At 40.9% G+C, this 20,523-nt stretch overlaps 1 long non-coding RNA gene across 1 annotated transcript in view; it reads left to right on the forward strand.

The window, feature by feature from the left end:
• The window catches only part of LOC123458501, a 31,424-nt gene extending 11,494 nt beyond the window's left edge, over positions 1-19,930 (forward strand). Inside the window, exons 3-4 of the long non-coding RNA XR_006635690.1 lie at positions 19,232-19,521; positions 19,739-19,930. This is a non-coding gene — a long non-coding RNA (uncharacterized LOC123458501). The remainder of the gene's footprint in view (positions 1-19,231; positions 19,522-19,738) is intronic.
• The last annotated feature ends 593 nt before the right edge of the window (positions 19,931-20,523 follow it).

Consider the following 20,523-nt stretch of genomic DNA (forward strand, 5'->3'; position numbering starts at 1 on the left):
AAAGTCATTCATGATTTTCACATTGATGGTTTATATCACCAGTACTTTATATGAGGATTTTTAAAAACATTTTAAAATTTATTTGACAGAGAGAGAGAGAATGGGCACACCATGGCCTTCAGCCACTACAAATTTAAGATGTGTGCACCTCTTTGGGTGCATGTCCAACATTGTGCACTTGTGACACTGTGTACCTGGCTAAGTGGGATCTGGTATTTGAACGTAAGTTCTTAGGCTTCACAGGCAAGTGCCTTAACTGCTAAACCATCCCTAAAGCCTTTTGTGATGATTTTTTAAAAAACAGTTTACTTATTTGAGAGAGGGTGGGAAAGAGAGGCAGATAGATAGAGAGAAGAGGTACACCAGAGTCTTCAGCACTGTGAATTAACTCCAGATACATATGCCACCTTGTGCATTGGCTTACATCAGAACTAGGGAACTGAACCTGGGTCCTTAGGCTTCACAAGCAAATGCCTTAACTGCTAAGCCCCAGCCCTGAGGATTCTTGCAGATGCTCTTCATGGCTATTGACTCTACTTGTAGGTAGAGTACATCATTCCTTGGGTTAATTTTTAAATTTCCTAAGCAGATCCTCTCAGAGGAAATTTAAAGTTGAATTAATTAACTCTGACAAATTCAAAATTTCTAGAGCCCAGACACATTATTGGAACAACAGGATTCCTATGGCCACTTTTCTTGACTAGTTGCTTTTTAGCAAGAAAACCTCAGTCAATAGAGGCTGCTCTTTTCTACTTTTAAAAGGAAATTCTAGCAAAAAAATTTTAGTCATAGCATCTGTCAACACTTCTAATAGAATGGCATGTAAAGGGCCTTTGTGTAAATTCTGTCTTCTATATCTGGAATTGAGTATGTCTTTGCAAATTAACCTGCCATCCTTTAATGACCACTTAAAAAATCATGGACTGATTCTCTCTTTTCCTTCTGCATTCTTCTCTTTTATTCTTCCCAGTTTTTTATTTATAAACTCTAAATTCACCTCTTTCGTTTGTCAGATCCAAAGTCTAACTATTTAACCACATATGGGCAGGGATGCTGTGGGACTTTACAAATAAACTCTAGCAGGGGATTTGTTAACTCAGTTGCTACAGCACAAAACAGATGCTCAAGGCAAAACAGAATTATGACTATCAGCTGACAGTCAGTCTGTAATTATTAACTCTTCATGGAGAGTAGTCCCCAAAGCACCAAGGTGAGGTGGTGGGAGAGCTGACTGTGAGCCCCCTGTGTAGTAAGTCTTTGGTGTCTAGACAAGTCTTGTCATTTTAAATGTGAGAAGTGAATTTTACCATTTTAGCCATGTTTATATATACAGTTCAGTGGCATTGGGCACACTCATATGATTATAAAACTATTGCTACCATCCACCTCCAGAACCATTTCACCTTCCAAAACCCAAACGCTATATCCCTTAAAAAGTAATTCTCCATCCCACTGCTTAGCCCTCATCTACCATATTCTTTCTACCTTTACGATCTGACAACTCTGGGTACTTTATACAAGTGGAATCATTCACTATTTATTTTTTCAAGTGGCCTGTTTCATTTACCATAATATCTTTAAAGTTCATTTATGTTGTGGCATGCTTCAGAATTTCTTCCCTTTGTAAGATTGCATATTCCTTAGAAACTATTTTATTTATTTATTTTCACACAGAGAGAAAAGAGAGAATATGAATGGGCACACTAGTACTTCTAGCCATTGCAAACAAGCTGCAGGTACTTGCACCACTTTTGGAATTTGGCTTTACACGGGTACTGGGGCATCAAACCAAGGTTGTTGGGCTTTGCAGGCAAATGCCTTAACTGCTGAGCCATCCCTCCAGCCCTCCATAATGGTTTTTACATGTACATCTTACATTATGCTTGGCCAATCCACACATCTATCAATGGACATTTAGATTACCTCTACCCTACACTAGAGTGAATAATGCTGTCATGAACAATGGTGTGAAAATGTCCTGGAGTCTATACTTTCAATTCTTTTAAAAAATATTTAATTAATTTACTTATTTGGAGAGAAAGAGAGAGAGCTCATACCAGGACCTCCTGCCACTGCAAATGAACTCCAGACACACATGACACTGTGATTCTGGCGTTATGTGGGTACTGGGGGATCGAACTGGGGTCTTTAGGCTCTGCAGGCATGTACTTTAACCACTGAATCATCTCCTTAGCTCTTGCTTTTAATTCTTTTACATAGCTAGAAGATGATTCACTTGATTATCTGATAGTTCTATAATTAATTATTTGGTTGTCATTATACCATTTTCCATGACTGCTATTCTGTTTTACACCCCAATCAGCAATTCATAAGGTTTCTGTCCCTCCACATCCTTACCAACACTGGTGGCAAGCCATGACTTCTAAGTGTCTTAGGACACACGTAGGATAGTTTCTATGGGTTACTTCTGAATCATTACCATTTTAGTCATATTAGAGATTAGATGTTAGGAAAAAACTCTACACAGGAGGCAGTAAGTTATTGTATTCTTTAGCTCATCTTTGTAATGGATCCATATCTGGACTTAACTTCTGCCTTGGTATCTAGTACCCTGAGTGAATGAGTCTGCTTTTCAGAACTCCAGGTTACTTCCATGTAAACCAAGCATCATAGTGACTAGTTTGGAGGATTATTAAGGTGCCTAAATGAGATAACCATTGCTAAGTTCTTATGTAGTGCTGCTCACAAAGATCAAGTGACAATCCATGTTTGGGCTCTTTCTTCAGAAAATGTGTGTTTAGGTGCTGGGGAGATGGCTTCATGATTAAGGTACTTGCTTGCAGAGCCTGATAGCCAGGGTTTAATTCCTCAGCCAACCTCATGAGGCCAGTTGCAAAAAGTAGTGTAAACATCTGGTGTTTGTAGTAGCAAAAATATCCTCATGAACACGTGTGAGTGTGTATGCACAGACATATGAAAATAGATTAATAAATAAATAAATACAATTTTTAAAAGGAAAATGTGTATTCAAACATCTTCTCTAGAAGTCAGCTTCATGCTGTTGTGATGAATTTCCAAATCAGGCCCTAGTTATGGAAAGAAAGGTTGTATTGAAGCTTGTAGATCCAGGGGAAGTCCCATAATGGTGAAAGGAGCTGGCCCCCTTTCACAGTTCCACTCAGAGAGTGACGCCACCACTAATACCAGCAGGCACACTCTGGGAACCCAGGAAGAGCTCAATCATTCTGCATGTCTTAGGCTGGAATTCAGATCCACTCCCAAACACACCTTAGGGCTAGGCCCTAGTGTCCACCCACAGTGACACCAAGTTACAAGCTTGAATAAAACTCCTGAATCTACTGGGAGACATCCATTCAAACTACCACATCTACTATATGAGCCAGCTATATTGCTCCTGGGATTTACCTGGAAGATCCAGAGTCGACATATCACAGAGATGCTTGCACATCAATATTGATTGCGACACTATTCACAACAGGTAAGTAATGGAATCAATCTATGTGTCCAACAAAAGCAGAATAGACATAGAAAATATTATGTTTATTATACAGTGGAATTTTTTCAGCCATAAAGAAGAATGAAGTTGCGGCACATGGTGGTGCACACCTTTAATCCCAGCATTCGGGAGGCAGAGGTAGGAGGATCACCAATAGTTCAAGGCCACCCTGAGACTACATAGTGAATCCCAGATCAGCCTGGGCTAGAGTGAGACCCTACCTGAAAAACAAACAAACAAATAAAAGAGAATGAAGTTATTGAAATTGGATGCAACTGAAGATAATCATGTTAAATGAATTATGCCAACCTCAGAAAGACAAATGTTTCCTCTCATATGTGGTTCCTAGGTTTCATATAGATACACAAAAGCATGTATGTATATATGGCCTGCAAGGAGGAGTTAAACTGTCTAGGGGAACAAATGGGACAAGTGAGAGAGGGAGAGATGAAAAATGGGAGGGTACGGGCATGAGGAGAGACATGCTCAATGGACAGTATAAATTGTAAGAAAACCTGACATAACAATGAACAATAAAACTACTATTAACTCTTTCAGAATGTGTGGGGACTGTAAGGTTATGGATTAAAAGTGAGAGAAAATATTAAAATTTAACAAAAAAATAATCTGTTACCTGGTTTTCTTATAAGAACAAAAAAGGAAATTTTGCGGAAGAAGGGACAGAAAGAATGTCAGAGCCACATGTTGGGTCATGATATGCAGAGACATTTATCCTCCCCATAAATGTGGGCTAACTCCAGAATGCATGACCCATATACCTCAACAAGGAGGGGCGAGGAGGAGGGGGTAGGACGGATGAGCCTAACAAGGGTACCAAATTGACTGTAAAAAAATAATAAAATAGCAAATAAAAGAAGGAAATGTCTGTTTAAGAATACCACTTTTAATTTTTTAATTTATTTTTATTTGAGACAGAGGAAGAGAGAATGGTCATACCAGGGCCTGTAGACAATGAACTTGAACATCAGACACATATACCAGTATATACATATACTGGCTTACGTGGGACCTGGAGAACCGAACCTGGGTCCTTAGGCTTTGCAGGCAAGTGCCTTAGCCACTAACCATTCAGCCCAAGAATACTATTTAAAAAAATTTTTTTTGTTCATTTTTATTTATTTATTTGAGAGAGAAAGAGGCAGAAAGAGAGAGAGAATGGACACGTCAGATCTTCCAGCCACTGCAAATGAACTCCAGATGCATGCGCCCCCTTGTGCATCTGGATAACATGGGTCCGGGGGAATTGAACCTTGAACAGGGGTCCTTAGGCTTCATAGGCAAGTGCTTAACCACTAAGCCATCTCTCCAGCCCCCAAGAATACCATTTTTATGTTAGGGTAATTAGTGCACATATCATTTTTGAAATAACCCTTAATTGTATAAATCTACACATACACAGAAACTTCGAATATTTAATTCTGATCTGGTCTAGGAAAGGGGGTTCTGGTGTTAGATGACAGCACAAGGTACAAGCTAACTCAGCAGAAACCAGAGCCGGTAAGAGCCTGAGCTAAGGATTCAGAGACCCAGATCCTAAACAACAGCAAAGGCGGATTGGGGTTCTGGGTGCTTTATAGTTCATCTGGGACAAGCATGCTGTTTTTCACTAATGTGAGAGATTGGGCCATATATTTTATCAAAACATATAAAACTTCGTACATAAAAACAAAAGTTACATTTAGTAAATTAAATAATATAGGAAATGGCCATAGTTACTAATAGGAAATTTTTTGAAAATCTATTCAAGTATCCACTTATACACATGTTCATGCTAATGCATATACACAATGGCTCTTTCCATGAATGTTCAGAAAATAAAATATAAGAAAATATTTACGATATTTATTTTCCATTATGAATTTTTTAAAAATACGTTTCAAATAATTCTTGTTTTTTATTTATAGAATCTTTTTATCTTTTTTTCTGGGGGGGGGGGGTTTCAAGGTAGGGTCTCACTCTAACCCAGGCTGACCTGGAATTAACTCTGTAGTCTCAGGATGGCCTTGAACTCATGGCGATCCTCCTACCTCTGCCTCCCGAGTGCTGGGATTAAAAGCGTGCACCACCACGCCTGGCTTTTTATTTTTATCTATTTATTTGCAAGTAGAGAGAGACAAAACAGAGAGAGTATGGGCACACCAGGGCCTCTAGCCACTGCAAACGAACTCCAGATGCATCCACTACTTTGTGCACCTGGCTTTATGTGGGTACTGGGGAACTGAATTCATATCATTTGGTTTTGCAGGCAAATGCCTTAACCTCTGAGCAATCTCCCCAGCTCTGTTTTTCTCTCTTTTAAAAAGATGTACACCACCATGCCTGGTTTTTATAAAAATTTTATTTATTTATTTGTTGGGGGAGGAGAGAGATAATGGGCATGCCAGGGCCTCCAATCACTGCAAATGAACTCCAGATGCATGCTATTTTCTCTTTTTCATGCAACAAAATGATACATTTTAAATATTTTTTTAAGCAAGCTGGAGGATGGTCTTACTGAACCCAATGGCTGTTTTGCTTTGTTTTTTTGTCTTTCATGCAGGATTTATAATGCTAAAAGCTGGTATAGACTTTTGTGAATCTCCTGAATTTACCTTAAGTAAATTCAGTACACAGACTTAGATGACATGAAACACACCTATGATAAGATAAGGTCTCATTGACCCAATGTAAAATGACAAAATGACAGATTGATACTTCTTTTGGTCAACAGCCTGTGATTTCATTAATTTCAGTGACAGTAATTTGTGAAGGCCACAGAGCAGTTAGTGAATTGCATGACATGTCAGCATGGTCGCTTTGGACTCTGTCATCTCTAGTTCTTTCTCCCACTCCTACCCATACTGTTTGCTTTGGCAGGTGATGACTTTTCTAATCAAATTTATAATGCCGCAACATTTAGCCAGGACCTTACTTGAACCACCGTGGACTGTGGGCGTTGTGTTTTCCGTGTAAGACACACACCAAGTAAATAAAGAAAACTGACAAACAGACAAAAAATAATAAATAAAACAAACACTTTCACAAATTTCACATCCAATAGTCTCCTTCACAACTCATCATTCTACAAGTGGCTCATGCGATTTTCTGTCACTAGCATGACAAAACCACAAATTGGGTAAGTTGTGAAGAAGTTTACTGTTTTTCAGAGCTTAGTCAAGGTCAAGTAGCTGCATCTGATGGTGGTAACCTTGCTGAGTTCTGAGAGTGCAAGGCATAGCAGCGTGGGAGACAAGGTCACAAGAAATCTAACCTAGTAGGTTTTTCGAGCAGGCCCACCCTCAACATAACCCATTTGCTGCACAAATGGGTCAATGCATTCCTGAGGGTTGGGTCCTAACCATCTGTTAAATGCCCCCCACCTCATTCCATCTCTGAATATCTCATCATGGGGAGAAAATTTCAAGGAATTGAAATTTTGTTCATTCATGTATTTGACATGGTGATTATGGAAAACAAAATGTCCATAGTGGAATGTGCAAAGTGACCAGTGGAATTAAGAGTTTTTCTAGAACTGCCAAACACGGGGTTGAAGTAAGGTCATGGCTAGATGATGCAGCATTACAATTACATTAGAAAAGAAGTCAATTGGAGAAATGCAAGCATGACACCCGATGCTCTCCTGTACCCATGAGAAAACACCTGCTGTGGTGCCATGTGACAGTAAGGCAGAAATAAGCAAAATCCTGGGGCTCACTGGTCAGCCAGTTTAGTCTAATTGATGGTTCCCGGTCACTGAAAGACTCTGTCTCAAAAAAAATAAAAATTAAAAAGGTGGATGGTTTTCCTGAGGAACAATAGCCAAGGTTCTTCTCTGGCCTCCACCCATGCAGTGCATACATACACGTCAAAAACAATGAAGTTGGGGCTAGGGAGATGGCTCAGTATTTAAAGTCGCTGCCTACAAAACTCTGTCAGCCTGGGTTAAACTTCCCAGCCACCCATGCAAAGCTAGACAGGATTTTATTTTTTTACAGTGGCAGGAGGCCCTGGTGCATGTGCATGCACACACACACACACACACACACACACACACACAGATAATTTTTTAAGATAAATTTAAATTCACCTTTTTCTATAATTTTTAACTTAAAACATCACCCTTTCCTGCCTATTAACTATTTATGTCTGTAAGTCACCCTCATCATAGCCATGAAACTTTCAATTCAAAATTGCCCCAGGACTTGGTACTGAGGGCCTCTGGGCTCTTGCTGGGTGGGTGAGATACAGTCATGCTCGGCCACTTTTCAGCAGGGCTTGCGCTTGTGCGGAGAGCTTGCGGTGACCTGGAACCCCTCTCAAGATCCTGCCAGCATTTCTCACTGAATAAGCCTGCGGTGTTGAGTCACTTTCAGTTGGTTTTCTATCATTTAGAATCTGAAAGATCCTGCTTAATAAATTATTTTAGAGATAATTATTTTATCTTTCTGAGATACTTAGGATGCAGTATTCTTCTAGGGATAAAATTTTAATATGTAACCTTCAGAGTTAATGAGAAACTAGCAAAAATACACAACAGGATTTATCATCTTAACTATTTACTTTATTTTTTATTGGTTTTTAATTATTTTATATTTCTTTTAATTTTATGCAAGTACATATTTTATGTTACACATATTCCTGCTATACCCTTGTCCTTCCTTTACTCAATCTATCCATTTCCTGTTTAATCTCTTTTTCCCCTAGAAAGTTTCACTTATACTTTCATGCCACATATACATACCTGACTTTCTGTATGCTGTAAAATCTAGGGACTACAAATAAAAGAAAGTATACAATATTTGTCTTTTTAAAAGTATTTCCTTGTTGGTTTTGAATTTTATTTATTTATTTATTTATTTATTTATTTATTTATTTTTGAGAGAGAGAGAGGCAGATAGAGCAAATGGGCTTTCCAGAGCCTATAGCCACTGCAAACAAACTCCGGGTGCATGTGTCACCCTGTGCATCTGGCTTATGTGAGGCCTGGGGAATTTAACCTGAGTCCTTTGGCTTTTCAGGAAAGTGCCCTAACTATTAAGCCATCTCTCCAGCCCACATTTGTCTTTTTTGAAACTGGTTTAATTACTTTAATATGGTTATCTCCAACTGCACCCATTTTGCTGATAATTACATAACTTTGTTATGGATGAAAAGAATATCACTATACATACACAGATACATACACACACATATGAATACCACATTTTCTTTATTCCTCTGTTGTTGGACACCAAGGTTGATTCCATAACTTAGCTATTATGAATAGCACTCCAATAAACATAGTAACATATTTCAATACACATACACATTGTATAATGTGTAAATCAGATTACGCATATCCATCTCCTCAAGCATTCTTCATCTCTGTGCTAAACACATTCAACATTCTTTTCTTGAAATACAAGGTACATTATTTTTATCTACCATTGACCATTGTGTGATATAGCATATCAGAATTTCTTTCTCCAAGCAAACTGTAACGTTGTAGCCATTGCTAAACCTTGCTTCATCTACCTCTCCTTTCTCTCCTCAGCCTCTTGTGACCCCCACTGTACTCTTAACTTCTGCATCTTTTCATCTTGAAAAATTAAAATTCTATGATTAAATTAAAATTAACTCCCTTTGGACTGGAGAGATGGCTTATCAGTTAAGGTGCTTGCCTGCAGAGCCTAAGGACCCAGGTTTGATTCTCCAGGTCCCAGAAGCACATCATGGTGCATCATCAGGAGTTTGTTTGCAGTGGCTAGAGGCTGTGGTGCACCTGTTCTCTCTCTTTCTCTCTCTGTCCTTCTGTATCTAATAAATAGATAAAATGATTAAAAAAATTTTAAAACTAACTCCCTTTTCTTCTCTGTTCAGAGCCCCTAGCAACCACCACTTTATGTTCCATTTCTATCAATGTAACCACTCTAGCTATATCATGTAAGTGAAGTCAACAGTATTTATCATTTTGTGACTAGCTAATTTCACTTAGCATGTGTTCCTGGCTCACCCATGTTGCATCTGTCAGTGCTTCCTTCCATTATAAGACTGAATCATATTCCTTTGCATATGCATATCACACTATGTTTATTCATGCACCCTTGTTTCTGTTTTCAAAAATATTTTATTTACTTATTTATTTGTAAACAAAAAGAGAGAGGAAGGGAGGGAGGGGAATGGGCATGCCAAGGGACTCTTGCCACTGCAAACAAAATCCAGATGCATGTGCCACTTTGTGCAAGTAAGCACCTTTACCCTCTCAGCCATCTCCAGCCCCACATGCATTATTTGATAGACACATGGGTTGCTTCTCTCTTTTGGCTTATGTGAACTACACTGCTATGAACACGAGGTAAAGTATCTATTTAAGACCAAGCTTTTCATTCTTTTGGATGTATACTCAGAAGTAGAATTGCAGGGCTGGAGGGATGGCTTAGTGGCTAAGGCATTTGCCTGCAAAGCCAAAGGACCCAGGTTTGACTCTCCAGGACCCATGTTAGCCAGATACACAAGGAGTTTGTTTGCAGTGGCTGGAGGCCCTGGCATGCGCTCTCTCTCTTCTTCTCCCTCTTTCTCTGTCAAATAAATAAATAAAAATAAATAAATTTTTTTTAAAAAAGAAGTAGAATTGCTGGATCATACAGCTTTTGGAGGAATGGCCATATTATTTTCTATAGTAGCATCATTTTACATCCTCATCACAATTATGAATAGTTTTTGTTCTTTGAGGCAGGGTCTCACTAAAGCCTAGGCTAACCTGGAAGTGACTGTGTAGCCCAGACTGGCCTTGAACTCTCCGCGATCTTCCTCCTGGGTCCTAGGACTAAAGGCGTGAGCCACAAAACTAGTAAATTCAGGATTTTAATATAGTAGTTGGTCTTATGTCTAGTACAACATACGTAAACATTATATTTCTTTAATTTGTTAAGGTAGGATCTTACAATACCTTAGACCGACCTCAGACTCTCTGTCAGCCCCAGGCCGGCCTCAAACTCGTCGTGGTTATCCTCTCTCAGCCTCCTGAGTTCTGGGATTCAAAGCATGCACCATCATGCTCAGCTTCATGAGCATATTTCTCTTTTTATTTGTTTGCTTGTTTATTTGAGGTAGAAAATCTCACTGTAGCCCAGGCTGATCTGGAACTCACTCTGTAGTCCTATGCTGGCCTCCATCTCATGGCAATCCTCCTTCCTCTACCTCCTAAGTGCTGGAATTAAAGGCGTGTGCCACCATGCCCCCCTTAATAAGCGTACACACATACATACACACAGTAGTACCACGGCCATTCTGGAAGGAACCCACTGTCTGTGGCCCTGTGGCCTATCCACATTTGCAGTGGTGGCAAGCAAGGTTCTAATAGGGTATAAAGATATCCCTTGTGGTGCTGTGTGGAGAAAATGATGAGCCAGAGAGTAGAATAACCCACCTTACAGTGATGGGTGAGGAATTCTGGACCAGAAGGTACAATAACCCACCTGACAGTGGTGGTGAGAAATCATAGACAAGAGAATCTTTAGAATGCAGACAACAGAGGATGATAGGCAATATAATTTCTGAGGCATCTTGTTAAGTTTTGTTTTATAGTCTAGAGTCCTGCCTTCAGAGCTGGATTTTGTTTTTCCTGATGAAAGGTCCAGGTTTCCAGTCAGAAAAGACATGTGTATATACACACATGCATATGCATGCAAATAAAATAAAACAAAGGGGCTGGAAAGATAGCTCAATGGTTTATGGCACTTGCTTGCAAAGCCTGATCTCCTGGGTTCAACTCCCCAGTACCCATGTACATGTTGCACCCATGTATTTCTCTCTGCTTGCAAATGAATAAATAAATTATAAATGAATTTAAAATTTTAAATATTTTAAACCTAAAACAAAAGTTTTGGGCTGGAGAGATGGCTTAGCGGTTAAGCACTCGCCTATGAAACCTATGGACCCCGGTTCGCGGCTCAGTTCTCCAGGTCCCACGTTAGCCAGATGCACAAGGGGGCGCACGCGTCTGGAGTTCGTTTGCAGAGGCTGGAAGCCCTGGCGCGCCCATTCTCTCTCTCTCCCTCTATCTGTCTTTCTCTCTGTGTCTGTCGCTCTCAAATAAATAAATAAAAAATGAACAAAAATTTTTTTTAAAAGTTTTGAATGTTATTTAGTTATTTGAGAGAGAGAAAGGGACAGATATATATAGAGAGAGATAATAGGTGCACCAGAGCCTTTAGCTACTGCAAACAAACTCCAGATGCTTGCACCGTCTTGTGCATCTGGTTTTACATAGGTACTGGGGAACTGAGCCTAGGCCATCAAGCATTGCAAGCAAGCTCCTTTAACTGCTGAGCCATCTCTCTAGCCCAAGATGAAAGCAGTGAGTTGTGACCTACCAAATGAAAAATAGGAAGGTAGTATTTCAAAATTCTTTAAAACATTTGAAATATTGCTCATTATTTAACCAAATTAAAGGGTTACATGTTTTAGGCGCATTACAGATGAGGCCATAATATGAAGCAAAGTAAATGTCCCTTAAAGCTGAGTTTAAGGGTTGGAGAGATGGCTCAGCATCTAAGGCACTTGTTGGCAAAGCCAAAGGACCCAGGTTTGAGTTTCCAGTACCCACATAAAGCCAGATGCCCAAGGTGACACATGCACCCAGAGTTCATTTGCAGTGGTTAGAGGCCCTGGTGCACCCATTCTTTCTCCCTCTCTCCCTCTTTCTTTTTATCTCTCTCAAATAAATAAATAAGATATTAAAAAGATTATTTTTTAAAATGTTGAGTTCAGTATAAAAATGTAGAGGCTTTTCACTGAGGAACTGAAGACAGATGCAACTCTGGCAGTTCTGTTGTCACAGGGGAGCTGCTATTTAGAGCCAGGAAAGGAGAAGCTCGGTGACCATACAAAAGACCCCCGATTGTGTATTGCTTATTTCCTCGTATTGTGGGCCTTCAGGATCCGTTGGCAAATGGGGTGAGTCAGGCTTGAGCTGCTGATTCCAGGGCCTAGATAAGGGATCTGGAAAGCTCTCTGGGATCCTGAAGGGGTGAGGCACCCACCACTCATTTTACCAAGGTTGCCCGGGATGATGTCATGGCCTGCCTTTCTGGGCCTAAGCGAAGGGAACCTGGAGCTGAGCTTTGGGTTTTCGGTCTGGACATGCAGCCCATGAATCTTAGGCTGAAGGACCTCTGCTGCATAGAGCCATCCACAGAGAAAGCATTGTGGGGCAGTGCTGAGCACTTGGCACCTGTAACTATTCTTCTGTGCATGAATCCTGTCAAAGCACCCTCAAAGATACAACACAGCCAACATTTTAATGGCCCACTGCTTCCCTAGAAGTAAGCGCCTCCCCTGTACCTCCACTGAACCCCTTCTCCTACCACTTCACGAGGCCTCTCTGTAGAGTCTTCTCTTCCTCCCTCTCAGCTCTGCTCCTCACTCGAGGGTCCCTAAGGCTACTAGTGATTCCATTAGGATCTCATCACCTTCAGATCCATGTGCTACAGTCTCCTTTGCGCTCTGCTCTGCTCTCCTGATCTCTTTACTCCGCCATCATCCATTTGTGCAAATTCAAAATGCAGAGCCATTCTTCAACCCTCACTTTTTTTCTGTTCCATAACTTACAGTTATTTTATTTTACTTTTAGAGAGAGAGGAACAGAGAATTGGTAAGCCAGGGCCTCAGCAACCAAAACTGAACTTCAGACACTTGCGCCATGTAGTGGGCAGGTGCCACCTTGTGCTTGCCTCACCCTTGTGCGTCTGGCTTATGTGGGATATGGGGAGTCAAACATGACCCTTAGGCTTCCCAGACAAGCACCTTAACTGCTAACTTATAGCCCAACTTGTAGGTTTTTATGTATGTATTGTATCATGATAACTATACATAATGTAAAATTTATCATGTTAGTCGTGTTTAAGTGTGCAATTCAATAGTGTTAAGTACATTCACGTTGATGAGAGACTGTCACCAGTATTCACCGCTAGGAACTTTCATGTGGCGGTGCTAAAACTCTTCACCCTTTAAACACTAAACTCCCCATCCTTCCCTTCTTCAACTCACCCCATTCTCCTTTGGGGCTTCTTTTATTTTTCTTCTCCTTCTCCTTTTCCTCCTCTTCCTCCTTCTTTTTTTCTGGTGCCAGGGATGGAACCTTCAGTGCTGCACTCAACTCTGAATGTCTGTCTCCTTGAATGCGACTCCTCTGTGCACTATGGAGAAGAGCCAGACGCAGGCAGGCACAGAGCAGGCAGTAGCTGCTCCAGGAACACCGGTGGAGGGGCACCACTACTAGCCCTGACCAAGACGCACAGCTCCTGAGAGTGCCCGCTCCATTCTTTTTTTTTTAAAGTTTTGTTTATTTTTATTTGAGAGCGACAGATGGAGAGAGAAAGGCAGAGAGAGAGAGAGAGAGAGAGAGAGAAAGAGAGAGAGAGAGAGAGAGAGAGGGAGAGAATGGGTGTGCCCGGGCCTCCAGCCACTGCAAACTAACTACCTTAAGCCATCTCTCCAGCCCTCCATTCTTTACTTTTTTGACATCAAATAAGCAATTTGGCCTGGTGGCACAGCTTGTAATTCCAGCAACTTGGGAGGCTAAAGCAGAAATATCGCAAGTTCAAATCCTCTTTGGACCACAGAACAAATTCAAGACCAGGCTGGGTAACTTGGTGAGATCCTGCTCAGCTGTTAAGATGCTTGCCTGTAAAGTCTAATGACCCAGGTTCAATTTCTCAGTATCCATGTAAAGGCAGATACACAAGGAGGTGCATGCATCTGGAGTTCATTTGCAGTGGGTAAAGACTCTGGTGTGCCTATTCTCTCTTTATCTCCGCCTCTTTCTCTCTCTCACTCTCTCAAATAAATAATAAATAAATATTTTTAACATAAAAAGAAAGAAAAAGGGATATTGTTCAGTGACAAACATGTGCCTAACATGAACCAAGCACTGGAATCAATCCCTAGTACTGGAAAAAATAGTAAGAAGTAAATCGATACTATTGGCCTTGTGTTGTCAGTATTAGACAATACAAAATTTTTTAATTAAACAAATGCATTAAGCTGGGCATGATGGCATTTCCCTTTAAATTCCAGCACTTGGGAGGCAGAGGGAAGAGGATCACTGTCAGTTAGAGGCCAGGCTGGGACTACAGAATGAGTTCCAGCTCAGCCTGGGCTAGAGGGGGACCCTGCCTTGTAGCTCTCCCCCCAAAATATATTAATGTCCCAAATCATAATTTAACCTTGAGTAAATTGGAAAAGTAAATGTCTAAGCTCAACTGGGGATGTGTGGCTAAAACAATTTTAAATATATTTTCCTTTAAAGTGGAAGAGAGAAATGGAATCCTTTCAATTGCTATGTGATAAAACATGTATTGGCGCTGGAGAGATGGCTTAGTGGTTAAGGCACTTGCATGCAAAGCCTAGTGACCCAGATTTGATTCCCCAGTACTCATGTCAAGACAGATGCACAAAGTGGTGCATGCATAGGGAGTTCGTTTTCAGCGGCTAGAGGCTGTAGCCCACCCATTCTCTCTACCTCCTTACAATAAATAAATAAAAAATTATGAAAAACCTATGTGTTATCTGGGCATGGTAGTGCATGCCTATAATCCCAGTACTTGGGAGGCAGAGGTAGGAGGATCACCGTGAGTTCAAGGCCACACTGAGACTACATAGTGAATTCCAGGTCAGCCTGAGCTAGAGTGAGACCCTCCTTGACAAACCAAAAACACACACACAAAAAAAACAACAACAAAAAATGTATGTGTTGGTGTAATTTTAACTATCTCATGGTAAGCTTTTAATTTTTTAAGGCATTGTTTTTTTAAATTTAAAAACCTTCCAGTTAAGAAGTTATTAGTTTTTCTGTTTTAAACTAGCACGGAGCCATCCACAGAGTGTGCAATCAATGTAAGGAGTCAAAGAGGCAATAGAGCCAGGAGTGGTGGCACACGCCTTTAATCCTAGCATTTGGGAGGCAAAGGTAGAAGAATCACTGTGAATTTGAGACCACCGTGAGAGACTACATAGTGAATTCCAGGTCAGCCTGGGCCAGAGTGAGAACCTACATTGAAAAACAAAACAAACCAAAAAAAAGAGGCAATAGAGCCTGGGTAGATTGCTCAATGGTTAGAGGTGCTTGCTTGCAAAGCCTGTTCGATGGTGGACAATTCCCTAGCTTCCCATCTAAAGCTGGACAGGCATTTGTTTGCAGCTGCAAGAGAATTTGGGGTGTGTGAGTGTATACACAAACAAATAAATCAGAGAGTGGATTAGTTGTGAGATATATATCCTGAATTAATTTTTTTAGATTTACTTAACTCTGTTCGCCAAAGTGAAAGGACGTCCCCCCTCTTCTATAAAACTATTTATTTCAGGCCTTGGTGAGTTACTAATCTTAATCCTTCACTCATCTCCTTCTCCCTAATCCATGTCCAAAAGAAAAAAAAAAAAAAACCAAAAAACAGAATCATTGATTAACCAAGTTAAACATCAAAGGAGCAATCTTCCCCATAAATCAATCCGCCCATTCTCTGACCAGCTTTGTTGATTTCTCCCAAACTTCCCCACTTATCTACTAAGCTGCTCATTCCTCAAGCCTCAGCTTTGTTGTCAGAAATTGTTCCCTTTTAAGTTTTTCCACCGCAGGTTATCAGCCAACTAGGGATGCTTGAGATGAATTAAGTAGAGATGTTGTAACAGGCACAGAGCATGCATACACACAGACGGCTCAGCATTTCAGCCTGGGTATGACTAAGAAAACCTCTGACTCTGTTCCAGGCTTCCATAGAAAGCCCATCCATTTCTTCCTGTACACAAGGTAACAACTGGTGCAATTAATAGACTGATAGCTTTCCCAGCAGACCAACATTGATTGCTTCTGCTTCATTTTCTGGCTCTCCTCCTGTTCTGAAGACATTACCAATGGGGGCTATTGATCGGCAAGCTGCCTCCCACTTCCTTGGGTGCAAAGGACAGCAGCCCTGTCACCTCCAAGGCCCAGAATAGAAGGAGAGGTAAAGGGTCAGAGATGAAAGGCTTCTGATTAGCTCTTCTTTGTAGTCCACCTCTGGGGGAAACACCTAGCTTCTGTTTACACCTGGCCTTGGGGTGTAAGATGGAAAACTTTTACTCACAGAACCATGCATTCATATAGATGAGGCAGAACCCTTATCTTCCACAGGAGCTCAGCAGGAGCGATGGATTGTTTGTGTTAAGGTGGGTTGCCTTTTTAGAAAGAAAGCTTATGCTTCCTGGGTCCTTCATCTGTTGCCTACACTGCGGGGGCTTCATGAGGAAGCTCAGCACTTTAGGTGTTGACCAAAGAACACCCAAATCAATTTCCTCTTGAAAAGGAATGGGATTTCTTTTATTCTCCCTTAAGATCCAGTGACGCAATTGATTTTGCTGTTGAACCAGAGCAGACAGGGTCAAGTGTCTTTCATGAAACTAAGAGAAAGACTGCCAGAAAAAAAGTGATTTCTTTTTCACCTCCACAGAATACCCAACAAATTCAGAAAGGTCAAGCGACGTTCCTCTAACTAATAACTGACTTGAAAAACAGGTCATGTCATAAGTCTGGTGATCTTTTGTTAACATTTCTGGCATATATTCTTGCTTTTAGATTATTGTTTTTAATCAGGTATGCATTTCTCATATGAGTTGTGACAATATTTGCTTCGTTGGTTCTCCTTGCCCCTAGCAATGCCCCTACATAGAATCTTCTAATGGTCTTTCATTATCTTTGGTCTGTGTACACCCAAAACTCTGGCATGGCAGACAATGGCCTTTATTCTGAGTCTGGTGCACACAGTGGCTTCCTACAGCCGAGTCCCAGCTTCTGTTCTTGTCATCAGGGGCAGACTTTCTGTGGACCTGGTGCAGTTTGAGTTGTATGACTCCTCATTTTGCATGACTTTGCCAGGTTAAGCACCTAATGAAACGTCATCGTTTCACTTCCTTTTTTTTTTTTTTGAGGTAGAGTCTCACTCTAGCCCAGGCCAACCTGGAATTCACTATGGCCTTGAACTCATGGCGAGCTTCCTACCTCTGCCTCCCGAGTGTTGAGATCAAAGGCATGCACCACCACGACTGGCCATTTCAGACCCTTTTTGAAGAAGGCTTCTTAAGTTACCTAGGCTAGGTCTTAGGCCCTATAACATCTGAAACCTTGCAGCCCTGGCTCTGTTCCTCATTTGTAGCTGCCTTGTGGCTCCTAGTATGTGGCAGCCATGATGTTTAACTCTTGCTTGGGTCTACGTCCTGCCCCACCATGGCTTCTATCCATTCTGGAGCTTTGGTGCATATTGGAGGTCAAAATTGGATGCATGCAGATGGATGTCACCAAATATATCTAACAATAATAGTGTCTAGTATTAATCAAATGGGTATGATGTACAAGACACTATTGTAAGGAATTTATCATGTTTTATTTATTATTATCATTTATTTAACCCTCTCAACAGGGCTGAGAAACCCAGTTTATTAATGTGGATACTGAGGCACAAAGAAATTAAATTGCTTGCCAGGTCACTCAACAGTTGTATGGTAGTGCTAGGATTTTAAATTAGGTGAATGCTAAATTATCCTGCTTTGGTGAGTAATGGTAGCTCTCTTCAGTCTGAGTTCATCCTCTTCCAAGTCCTCAATGGGAGCTGAGACCTTATGCAAGAATTTCTAATGGAAATGGTAACCCCCAGACAGAAATGGTCCCTTGGGATCAATTAGGATGTCCCAGCAATATGGTCCAGATTCATGTGTGCTCATAGGTGAAGGGAAAAGGCCTTTATATTTTTACTGATTGAGTCAGGCAGGTATTTTTCATGGTATCTCCTCAGTTCTGTCTAGTTTTTAGTGTTGTGAACTACAGAGAAGAAATGATTATGGAGCATGTAGTCCAGTCATAAAAGTAGACCTTCAAGCCTTAGTACTCACAGTGTCTCTCCATGGTAAGCAGGCATAATACCCTTGGGACTTGGGCCAAAAGCAGCCTGCCTTTTCCCATGCTGCCTTCTCTGGTCTTTGTCTCTCCTCTGTCCATTTTCCTCAGAGGGAAAATAAACATAAACTAGTTTCTCAGAACAGTAGCTTTCAATACCCTTACCTTTCTATAACCTGCAAATCAGTTTTCCAAACATTGCTCTCATATACGTCATGAATGTGAGGAAGCTTTCACTCTGGGTCCACAGCGTCCAGCATGGAAGACGCAGAGCAGGGGTGTTAGTGTGCTCTTACCTGCATCTGGGATGGGAGGCTGAGGCTCCCTCCTTTGCTTGTACCCCAGTTAATATAATTCAAAATTATTTCCAGGGCCAGCTAGTCAAGGTTGAGATACGATTACCGCTGTGGTCTAAGGTGGTCATCATATGGCCCCAGTGAGAAATAACCACCCACAAGTTTCTAGGAAACAAACACGTGTTTACTCCATCTCCCACAAGTTTTCTTTTTCTTTTTTAAATATTTTAGTTTGTTTTTTTTTTTGTTTGTTTGTTTTTTGTTTTTTTTTTTTTTGAAGCAGAGAGAAATAGAGAAGACAGAGGAAATGGACATGCCAGGGCCTCCAGCCACTGGCAATGAACTTTGTGCATCTGGTCTTATGTGGGGAATAGAACCTGGGTGCTTTGGGTTGTCTGGCTAACACTTTAGCTGGTAAGTCATCTCTCCAGCCCGTCCCACACATTTTCTCATTTTACATCTAACTTTCCCCCTAAATATTTTAGTCTTCAGTACTCATTTTTGGGGAAGACAGATATGTGGAGATAAACATGGATGCTCTCTCTATTTTAGGTGGTGACAAACTAGTAAGAGCAGAGGACAATCATCTCTGCTCCCCAGCAGTGACTCCATGATCTCAGAGGAAAACTGGGTGGCTTTCAGGACAAATCTGCAAATACCATCTCAATCCTGATAAGTAAGAGATCTAAATACTGTTTGCTTTAGAGTATTTTTCCATCAGCATCGAGCTCAGCTGTGTCATAAAACTGCTCACATGGGCAGGAGGATTATGAGACCTTTGAAGACAGTGTCGGTCAAGATGTGATCACGTTGTACCCTGCTGCTCCTGAATCTTGTAGAAGGTTAGCACCTTTGATTGTCCAGTAATTCCAGATCACTAACTAACAATGCTCCTGAATGGAAACACTGCTTGCCCAATGAGCATGTGATGAAGTTTAAACATTCTGTTAGATCATGTCATCAGCCAGCAAAAGATACTTTGAGAATTAAGCTGCTGTGGTTAAATCAATGCAATGTTTATTTCTTGCTTGTTGAATTCTGGTTTTATCTTCACTACAGATGAATTGGAGGCAGGAGAAGCCCAGCAGGGAGGATGTCCCTGAGGAACACAAAGGAAGAAGTAAAGAGAGAAGCAAATTTCAGAAGATGCCAAAGGAAGACCACATCCCACCTCCATAAGGAGTTTAGAGCCTTCGTGACTTCTCCCATTAACTACATAGGCAACCTAAATAAATCACTATGACTCCTTAATCATGTTTTAATTAATTTATTGCCTTTCAGTATTGAGGAGGGAACCCACATCCTTGCACATGCTAGGCAAATGCACTGCTGCTGAGCTACATCTCCAGTCAAATTGTTCCTCTTATTTAATGGTGACATTAACTAGATATTTTCTTTAAATGTCTTCCACTAATTAAATATACTAAGTTATCATCTGATCTACTGAGTGTTCCTCCAGACTGTATGCTGGTTCTGTCTAGTGACATAGCATTTTTAAGGAATTCACTCTAGGGTCTCCATGCAGCTGGTGCTTCTCACCAGCAGGATTTTGCCAGGTCCAGTGGCAGTACTTCTTGAAGTCTTCTGAAGGCCACAACTTGTCATTCCTTCCGTGTGTCAGTGTGGATGGCACCCATCTCAGAATATGCTCTGAGTAAATTATGGGTCTATTGTGGACATTGGAGCCTTGGTTCATCTCTCCAGATAGCTGTGAGTTCCTAGTGAGCAGAGCCTCCCTCCTTCATGTCCCCAATATCTTTGAAGCACGAGTTTGCAGTGGATCTCTATATACTGGTTGAATGGATGTTAAAGAATAGAAGTTTCACTTCTGCATCATATAGCTT

The sequence above is a fragment of the Jaculus jaculus genome, chromosome 2, assembly GCF_020740685.1.
Source record: "Jaculus jaculus isolate mJacJac1 chromosome 2, mJacJac1.mat.Y.cur, whole genome shotgun sequence".
Taxonomy (NCBI): domain Eukaryota; kingdom Metazoa; phylum Chordata; class Mammalia; order Rodentia; family Dipodidae; genus Jaculus; species Jaculus jaculus.